Genomic DNA, 8,626 nt, shown 5'->3' on the forward strand with positions numbered 1-8,626 from the left:
CATTGTAATTATAGTGAATAATACCATGTTATATACTTGAATGTTGCTAAGAGAGTGGGTCTTAAATGTTCTCACCACAGAAAGGAAATGATAACTATGTGATAAGATAGAGGTATTAGCTAACGCTGTGGTGGTAATCATGTTGCAATATGTAAATGTATCAAATCACCACTTTGCATTCCTTGAACTTACATAATGTTACATGTCAATAACATCTTAATAAAACTGGTTGGGGGGAAAGAATGGAAAGGCCAGCTGATGAAAAGGGTCACATACAAGTGTATTGAAATTATTAAGGATTAAGGCAGATATAATATTGTGGACAATGATAGCAAGCCAGGATCTTTAATGATCTAGAACAGCACACTCCATTATGACAGTCATTAGCCTTGCATGGCTATTTCCATTGTAATTTTTATATTTAAATTAATTACCATTAAATAAAATTTAAAAATCACTTCCCTAGTGGCAGTAACCACATTTCAAGTGCTAAATAGCCACATGCCGCAGATGGCTACCATATTGCAGAAAGCAGCAGGAAGTTCTGTTAAATAGCACTGGCTTAAAACGAAGGGAGGCGACTTGAAGGAGGGGCTAAGACAGCAGCAGGTGAGGGTTCTTGCTTTAGGAACAATATGGGCAAAGCACTTGGGCTGAACTACCATCAGATGCCCTCACCTTTCTTCCTGCTGCTAGGCTGGTTCCTGCTGCAGCAAGAAACAACGCCAGAAGTCAGGTGTGGCCGATCTGGAAATAGCTCTCTCCTTGAATAGCTTGGTGGGATTATCCCAGCCTGAACTTTTCATTTATTTTGAGCTTGAGCTGACTTAGAATGTGCCGTTTTTCATAGAATATTTCCTGGGATTCATATCTTTAAGCATCTGAATTGCTCTGCATTTCTGGTGCACTCTTGAACCAGCATGGCTGTCCCCCACTGTTTAGGAGGGAGTGAGCATTTGACAATTGCTGCATTTACTCGGGGAGCCATGACAATGCTCAAGCTGTGCGGTGGGCACTGGTGTGCTGCGGATACTGCAGAGCCTCAGGGTAGCTTTTGTCAAAAAGGTGACAGAAGGGGATCAGAGATGGAAAACTAACCTGAACAATTTAACTCAAGAGTTGATTTGCTTGAAGGCAGAAGATAGGGTGGCCTAGAGATTTTTGGAATTACTTTGCAAAGAAAGCATAGACAGAAGTGTTTGGTGCGGAGCTTCAGAAACCCCACCTCCCACTGGGGCGTCCTTGTCCCTGGATCTGGAGCTCACCCTCCATCCAGCCTCTGCTCCAGAGACCTTGGCTCCAGACCTTCTGAACTCCCAGGAAGTAGAGTCTCAAAAGGAGAAGCTGAAACTACCCTCCTTCCTCAGCTGGCACCCACATCCGTTCTGTAAATGGAACACAGGGAGATGTAGGAGCACGTCCTGGGCCAGGCATTAAGGGGCATTACCTGTGACCAGGGCAGACTGGAGCCAGTGAGGGTGAGGCCCCTGGGCAGGAACAGGGAGATAAGGAAGTCGGGGTATAGGACAGAACATCTGGTTCCTGGAAATGAGTGTGCAAACCTCTTCCTGGGCCCCAAGACCAGTATCAAGACTGATCTTTCTCTAAGCCAATGAGATTCTGAGGCACCGTCTTGCAGCCCTGATGCAGGGTGGCCGCAAGTGCCCGAGAAGGGCTGGCAAAAACAGGAAAGCATCTTCATGGCAGCTGAGCCAGCAAAAGAGGGTCATGGAGGTAGGGACCAGGCAGGCTCTTCTTCAGGTCAGAGAGGAAGCCTAGACAAGCTGCAGAAAGGGAATCAGCATGGAAAAATATTAAGTCTGGAAGGGGAAAGAAAATAGTTCGGCTGAGTTGTGGGCTTCCATAAGGAATCAAGGTCCCACTGATACTTGTGTGCTGTGTAGGTCATTAGGAACATTGATACCCAACGCCAAAGGCAGTGACATCTTCAGAAATTAAAAAAAAAAAAAAAAAAAAAAACCAACCAAACAAAAAAAAAACAATGGGAGTACCTGGCTGGCTCAGTTGGAAGAGAGAGTGACTCTTGATTTTTGGGTCCTGAATTTAAGACACTCATTGGGTGTAGAGATTACCAAAAAAATGTGTAAATAAACATAAAAGAAAAGAAAGTAAAAAAACAATGAAGCCTTTATTCACAGTAGCTGAGATATGGAAATAGCCTAAGTGCCCATCAATAGATGAATGCATAAAGAAGATGTAGTATATATACATATATATATAATGGAATATTATTCAGCCATGAGGTATGAAGATCCTGCCACTTGTGACAATATGATTGAACCTGCAGGCATTATGCTAAGCAGGGTAAGCCAGGCAGAGAAAGACAAATACTGTATGACCCATTCATATGTAAAATCTATTTTTAAAAAGCCCATCCTGGAGCACCTGGGTGGCTCAGTCAAGTAAGCTGTTGACTCTTGATTTCAGCTCAGGTCATGATCTTACTGTTCATGAGTTCAGGCTCCACATCAGACTCTGTGCTGAGGTGTGGAGTCTACTTAGGATTCTCTCTCACCCTCTGTCTCTGTCTCTGTCTCTGTCTCTGTGTCTCTCCCTCAAAATAAATAAATAAACATTAATTTTTTAAAAAGCCAATCCCACAGACACAATGGAGTGGAAGGGTCATTACCGAGGACTGGAGTTTAGGAGGATTGGAGAGATATGTTTGCCAAAGGCAGAAACTTCCAGTTATAAGACGACTGATAATCATTTCATAATGTATGTGTAGATTAAAGCATCACATTTCACATGTGAAATATATGAAATTTTATTTGTCAATTATAACTCAATAAAGCTTGGGAAAAGCCCAGATAGAGGCTGTTCAAAATGTGACTCACTTTCTGCCTGGGCTGCTGTGTACCCCTCTTCTTTCCAAGGACCTGCACCCCGACTCCATCTTTTCTCTTCTACATGTTATGGGTATTTTCATAGCGGTTATCTCGGTGCTGATGATGGGGATAAGGGAGGCAGTAAGTCAGATCATACCCAGCCATCCCGAATCTCAGGGGGCACCAGGGGAGCAGGTCCAGGAAGGACCCTGAGCTTCTAGGTGAGCAATACAGAGATTCAGGGAATTCTCAGATGAGAGTTTTCATCTTCAAAAAAAAAAAAAAAAACAAAAAGACAAAAAAACCCCAACAACCAAGCAGCTATCAGAGGCCCCAAGGCGCTCTCAGCAGTTAGGAGGGACAGGGAAGCCTATTCATCATGATAGCTCCCAGCTGGGGTCAGCAGGCAGCTGCTCCATGCCCTGAACACGTGGATGGGGTAAGGCAACACTCCGCCTTGGTGGACGGTTAGGGGTTGTTCACATAGCCTGCTTCTTTATCAGGCCTGACCTGTGGCTTAGCACGGACTCTATCTAACTAAATGCCCAGTGAATATGTTGGAAGAATATGGCTTGCACCCTGGTGGAACTGGCCCAAGCAAGCTTTGCCAGCTTTCTGGCCTGGTGGTGTGGGGAGCTGGACTTGGTTCAAGCTGCACCTCGATACAACAGCATCCTCTGCTGCCCTCTGCTGCTTATTCTGCTTAACTGCAGCTGGTGCAGGCATCTGGAACAGCAGGGAGTTTAATAAAAGCACCCAGCATTAAGCATCATTTATCTTCAACCTGTTTCTACACACCTGGCATTGCTTTATTGGCATAGATCACCTAAATGATAATGCCTTGCATTAAGCAAACCTCAGTGACACTCCCCAGAAACTGGGGCTTCGGGACCAATGAGGAGCAAAGGGCAGACGTACCTTGACCTGTGTCGTGACCTCCTGCCTGGTCAGTGTCAGGTGGAGAGATGGCAGTCGCAATGTTGACTAATTGTGCTCTATGAAGTTCTTGCTTACACGTTAGTAAGTGTAGGACACATGGTCTGGTCGGCAGCTGGTGTAGATTTATGCGAGAGAAAGGCGTGGGAGAGTAAGAACACGTTAGTACTGCTCTGGAAAAGTTCTTCCTCTGTGGCCTTCTAGCTCTCTGTGCGGGGTCTCTGGGCTGATAATGTGGGACTCTAGAAAATCAAAGTTGGGAGCTTGTAATTCTCTCTGCCAATCAGCACTTAAGTCTGGGAGCTTTATTCGAGTGGGGGGACTGTCAGACACCCCATCCCCACCAAGCCATCAGGTGGCATATGCAGACCCAGCACCTGGCTGCAAATTCTGTGCCTACATGAGGGAATGAGCCAAATATGTGACAGCCTGAACCCAGGTTCATCCCAAACCCAATGTCATACTGTAGTCCTACTATGTGCCAGACTTCTCTCTCTGAGAGACTGCTATGTTGAGGATAAGACAGTATTCAAAACAGACAAAATGTGAGGGGCTTTCATCTACTTTTCACCAGCTCTGAAGGTGGTTCATGGAAACACAGAGATGCCAGACAGCCTGGAAAGTATGTGTTTTAGCCTCAAAGACAAGATGACACCCATGTCATTGTCACTAGGGATGGTCTGGGAAAGATGTGCCCTGGTATCCTCACCTGTGGTCTGTGCTGTCTACAAAATCTAGCACATTTCCTTGTTCCTCCCAGATAGTGACATGTTACAGTCACAAGCAGCACAAAGGTAGAAGGCTGGGGACCACGACTGGACTCACATTCACACAGTGCTAGGTGCAGAGGTCAGGTGCACACAGTCCAGCTCGGGGAGATGGGTGGGGGGAGAGGGAAGCATGACATAAGAAGGAAAGTAGGAGCCCCTGAGTCGCTCAGTCAGTTCAGCATCCAACTTCAGCTTAGGTCATGATCTCACAGGTGGTAAGTTCAAGCTCCCCACCATAGTCTGTGCTGCAGCACAGAGCCTGCTTGGGATTCTCTCTCTACCTCTCTCTCTGCCCCTCTCTGGCCTGTGCTATCTCTCTCAAAATAAATAAATGAATGTATTTTTTTAAAAAAGGAAGGAGGGAAGAGAATTGTACCACCTTGTGTTGTGAGGATCTCAGTTTCAGATAATACCTGGTCCACTCCAGGGCCTTTGGAGAAGTATTTTGCAGAAGGGTGGAAAAGAGAGGGGCCCAGAGTCTTAATGGCAAGCACGGCTTGAGTTGGGAGAAGGCCAGGCTCAAGGAGGAACTGTGGAAGCTTGTTCACAAGCTGGGCAAGACTCTGAAACTGGGGGTGCCTGTAGCAGGGAGACACACCAGAGTGGAGAGGCAGCCTTTGAAATTCCATGACTGACTCAGCTTCAAATGTGGAGAATGCAGTGTGAGGGCCACGGTCCCCTGTGGTGGCTGCAGGCCTGGGGGAAGTGGAAGCAGAGGGAGACAGGAGTGGCACCTAGCAGAAATGGCCAGCACAGAGAATGCTGGTGACCACCCTAAGGGATTTGTGGAAAAATGCCAGTGAGGGGAGACCGCAGGAAGCAGTGGCCTGTGTGAGCAGGATGTGGCAAACAGCAGGTGACAAATGTCATCACTGTCAACATGACTAAGTTATACCTGCAGGGGTGAGTTGTGGAGAAAGTGTGCGCCCTCAGCTTTCAGAGTCATAGTGAGTCACACAAGAAAGTCCATGAAATACAGAACATTAGAAAGTTTAGAACTCAGCAGCTTCTGATGGGATCTTATTTGGGGATGCCTGGAAGTGGATTTGTAGGTGGGAGAGTTGTTAGGAAGTGTTCTCACAGCTCAAAAAGGGGGAGGGCCAGGGGCAGGGAGACCGGGCAGGAAAGGAGCTAAGCCAGGCGTGGCGCTGAGTTGGGTCCCATGAGGGTAGAGCCCATGAGGCTCAGGCTTGACAGAAGCTCTGGACATGAGGTCATGCTGGTCACACCTTCAAGACCCTCTCCACAGCCGCCAGAGAGTGTGTGCCTGATATGCAGGATTGAGCTCACCTGAAGAAAGATTTGGCCCTTGCTCAGCAACTAAAAAGTAACCTTTAAGCCCTGGAATGTCCTGCCTGGTAAAAGTGCCTTTGTTCACCCGGGAGCCTTGGGCCACCCCAAACAGTCCATGCTAACAATGTGATTTATGGTGGGAGACTTGGGCCTGAGTATCAGCTTGACCTCTGAGAGGCTGGAGATGAAGGTCAGCCACATGGGCAATCACCCATGCTTGTGTGACCCACCCCCACTAAAACCCAAGGTTCAGTGAGCCTCCTTCATCAATAAATCCTCTACACATCATCACTGGGAGAATAAACACCATCCACACAGTGGCACTGGGACGGTCAACTGGAGCTCTACTGCACCCCTGCACCCACCTGAGGGAGGATTTTAATCTGTATCCTTGCACTGTAACCAAATGTTAAGTATGAATATGGTGGCTTTCCTGAGTCCTGTGAGTCCTTCTAGCTACTCATTCACACTTGCACCCAACCATCACAAGGTGAGGGCTGTCCTAGCTCCCCAGGCAAGCAAAACCAGCAAAGGAGTCATGGGTCCTGGTGTTGCAAGCAGAAGCATCTGGGGGCTCTGTGCACAGACCGGTGAAGTATCCTAAGGATGCTCAGAGCATTGATGTGGCCGCCACTCACTCCATCAGGGCTGGGTGTCACACAGGTACCCCTGGCTCCCAAGCCCTTGCTCTTTCTAGAATCTGCTTTGGGACATCAAGAGTCATTTTGGCTACCTGCTATGAGGAAATCAGTATGCACAAGGACATCTAGCCATCATACACTGCTACTCATCAGTGATCTGAGCCTTCCCCTAGTAGCTAGAAGCAGAATGATCTGCCTGGGATCTGCACATCCTGGTCTAATTAGTTGGCTTTAAAACACTGCTTTCCAGACTTCAGCAAGACAGAAGCACCTGGGAGGTAGTTAGCACTCCATGCTGAGCAACTCCCAGGTTCTGAGTTTCAGCTCCTCATAGGGCTCGAACACTGCATTTCTTGCCAGCTCCTGAATAAGATTGCTTCAGAAATCCCAACACAGACAGACTCTCCAGGGGCCAATTCTTTCTCCTGGTGCAGAAGATAGTGAGCTGGGAAAGAGACAGGACAAGTTCATTGTCTACCGGCCATTTCCACAGAAACAAATCCTTACAGGGAATAAAGAAGGGCTGCTATAAAGTGGGAATTAGGTTCTCTGCTTACTTTGGAGACAAGGGATTGGGTGCAGGAGGTTATCTGAGGTGTGCTCTTAGGAACCCCATATGAGGGAGAAGGGAAATGAGACAGGGAAGGGGAGGGAGAGCAGGAAGGGCATGCTAGTGATCAGGTGGCCATTCTAGGCACAGGGGGCTTAATCTTGCTTGAGAAAGCATGCTGGCCACAGCTGGCTGATGTCCCACTAGAAAGTTGGAGTTATGGCATTTTATAACCCAGCCCTACCCCATCCCACCCAATACCCCCACCTAACCCCTTGGCAATGATGCAAGCTCCTACAGCAGGGGGAAGCTCCCAGGCAGAGATGAAGAGGAGAGCAGGGGGTAGGGGTGGGAAGGTGCGTATTTCTTGGACACTGTCCCTCCTGGGTGAAGATGAACAGAGGCAGGCTGCTAGGATACAGATTTGGTCAACTATTCAAGTGACAAGAAGCATGTTCTGGCTTCGCAGTGAGATACTTGTAACCCTTGGAACATTGACAGGAGGGTGGTTACTGCCATCCGGACAGTGATTGTCCAGGAGGCTAGCCCAGGGAAACCATGTGCTAAAACGCAGGGAGACACGGCCCTCCCCATTTAAACACAGGCCTGACCCAACCCAAGGGGAGTGTCTGTGAGGATCCTTTTCACTCTAAGCAAATGAATTCACATACTCTAACACTTATGATCCCCGGCCCTAGACTTATCTCCAAAAATGATAAAGAACTTCACCACTTTAAAAACTCATTTATGTTAGATTTTGTCCTGGGTTCAAACTATTTCAAAACACCCATTTATTCATTCACTTATTCAGTTTTTTCCCACCAATTTCTACTCTGTTTCAGGCACAGGGCTAAATGTTGGGAATAGGGAGCTATGTTCAAGTAGAGAGAACAGATCATAAATAACTATACAAAAAATACATAAAATTATTACAGATGGTGAAACACGAATTGAAAGAAATAAACAAGGCCACCTGAGAGAAACTTGAGTAACTTGCCTTGGAGGTGGGGTGAGGAGACTGCTACAGACAGGGTTGTCAGTCAAGGCCACTGAGAATGCAATATTTTATCTGAAATCTGAAGAAAGAAGGTGCCAGCCACTGAGAGACTCAGAGCAAAAATACAACACAGAGGGAAAGTAAGTGCAAAGGCCCCAGGGTAAGAAGGAAATAAGCATCTTAGACCATCAAGGATGCTGGAGAGTCTGAAACATAGTGAGAGAGACAAGATATGAAACACATTTAGAAGAGAAGGCAGGATCTCCAAGAAAACAGAGGACTCATTGGGTATTTGGAGCACAAAGAACTTCATATGGGCAGTTTGTTACACAAGGGACAGAAGAGCCAAGGAGTCACACAAGACACAGTAACAAATCCAGGTATTCACACCAAGAAGCTGATACTATCCTTCACAGGAGTGCAGAAGCAGCAGAGGGAGAATACATGGCTGTCAGAGCTCCAAGTTCTCCGCTGGGCACAGCAGGGAGCACAGAGAGAGGGACTGCGCTTGGTGAGAGTTGAAGTCGTGGGTGAGAAGTCCACTGCTGGAGATGACACAGGAAGCAGGGAGAGACAGGGGGACTTGCCCT

At 47.3% G+C, this 8,626-nt stretch overlaps 1 long non-coding RNA gene across 1 annotated transcript; it reads right to left on the bottom strand.

Moving 5' to 3' along the window:
- Positions 1-2,800: 2,800 nt before the first annotated feature.
- LOC115273062 lies at positions 2,801-6,847 on the bottom strand. Its single transcript, XR_003900643.1, has 3 exons — positions 6,761-6,847; positions 3,768-3,900; positions 2,801-2,966 (listed from the first exon to the last, which is right to left on the bottom strand). It is a non-coding gene; the product is annotated as an uncharacterized LOC115273062 (long non-coding RNA).
- Positions 6,848-8,626: the final 1,779 nt, after the last annotated feature.

Source organism: Suricata suricatta, chromosome 12 (assembly GCF_006229205.1).
Source record: "Suricata suricatta isolate VVHF042 chromosome 12, meerkat_22Aug2017_6uvM2_HiC, whole genome shotgun sequence".
In the NCBI taxonomy this organism is placed as follows: Eukaryota; Metazoa; Chordata; class Mammalia; order Carnivora; family Herpestidae; genus Suricata; species Suricata suricatta.